Genomic DNA, 993 nt, shown 5'->3' on the forward strand with positions numbered 1-993 from the left:
TTTGTGTTCAGTTTTATTTCCTTCACACTTTATTTGTTTTCTTTTTACTGTTTCCTGTGCGTTTAACTATTTATAATGTGCCTAATATGAGTTAGTTGAGGTCCTAAATATACCTGACAGTCTGAGGATATACATATTAGTTGTGTTTTACAGTTTAATATTTTCTAACTAGTGGTATAAACTACATTAAATGAAAATGGTTGTAATATAATTTGTAATGCTTAATCAATTAATTGTTTATAGTTATAGTATAGCCAGTTTTTTATGGTAATGAAGGAATCATAATTTGATAGCTTTTGTGTTAAAATGAATGAACATAATATCAAACTTTATGACTGCTGTTGTAGCAATTCAAATTTTTGAACATACCTATAGGAACGTGTTACTAAGATAACTCATTAGGAAAGGATTTATCGCAAAATGATCATGTAAAAGTTTATTATTGAAAAAAATTTTTAAATCATAAAAATTGAAATGGTAGATTACGGTTACAAACAATTTTAGATTGTCTTCGCTCTGTATTTCTACATTTTCCCTTTTATTCTTTCCTTCCCTTGATTTTGTGGTAGTTCTTCAGTTGAAATTTTTTTACTTGTTCTTCAAGCTTTTTTAGTTTTCAAACTTTTTTCTTTTATGAATTCAAGCACCATCTGATGTTTATTGTAATCAATATCTTACCAATCTGCTGCTGTCCCTATAACAGTCTTTTCGATGCATGTCTTTATTTGGTCCATATTCTATACACTCCTATGCGCAATTGGGTTTACTTGCTTTCTTTCTTCCAAATAATACTATATGTATATTTTATCGTGTTCTTAATTAAAACATTGCTCTCTCTTGTACGTTGAAAGATTCATTCTTTTCCACATACATGTTCTATAATATTTCACAAAGTCTTCCTTAAAAGTTCTCAACAAGATTTTTTTACCTCGGTTCTGAATCTACAAAATGGAATTGGGATTTGGTATTACCATATTGCAGGACTAATTACCA

The sequence above is a fragment of the Photinus pyralis genome, unplaced genomic scaffold (genome assembly GCF_008802855.1).
Source record: "Photinus pyralis isolate 1611_PpyrPB1 unplaced genomic scaffold, Ppyr1.3 Ppyr1.4_LG1, whole genome shotgun sequence".
In the NCBI taxonomy this organism is placed as follows: Eukaryota; Metazoa; Arthropoda; class Insecta; order Coleoptera; family Lampyridae; genus Photinus; species Photinus pyralis.